Here is a 299-nt window from a genome sequence, read left to right on the forward strand (position 1 = left end):
AATGGTGCTGGCGGAGGATGAGGTAATGGTGTTGGAGGAGGATGAGGTAATGGTGTTGGTCGGGGATGAGGTAATGGTGCTGGAGGAGGATGAGGTAATGGTGCTGGAGGAGGATGAGGTAATGGTGCTGGAGGAGGATGAGGTAATGGTGTTGGCGGAGGATGAGGTAATGGTGTTGGAGGAGGATGAGGTAATGGTGTTGGTCGGGGATGAGGTAATGGTGTTGGAGGAGGATCAGGCAATGGTACTGGAGGAGGATGAGGTAATGGTGTTGGTGGAGGATGAGGTAATGGTGATGG

The sequence above is a fragment of the Rhincodon typus genome, chromosome 12 (assembly GCF_021869965.1).
Source record: "Rhincodon typus isolate 14 chromosome 12, sRhiTyp1.1, whole genome shotgun sequence".
NCBI lineage: Eukaryota > Metazoa > Chordata > Chondrichthyes > Orectolobiformes > Rhincodontidae > Rhincodon > Rhincodon typus.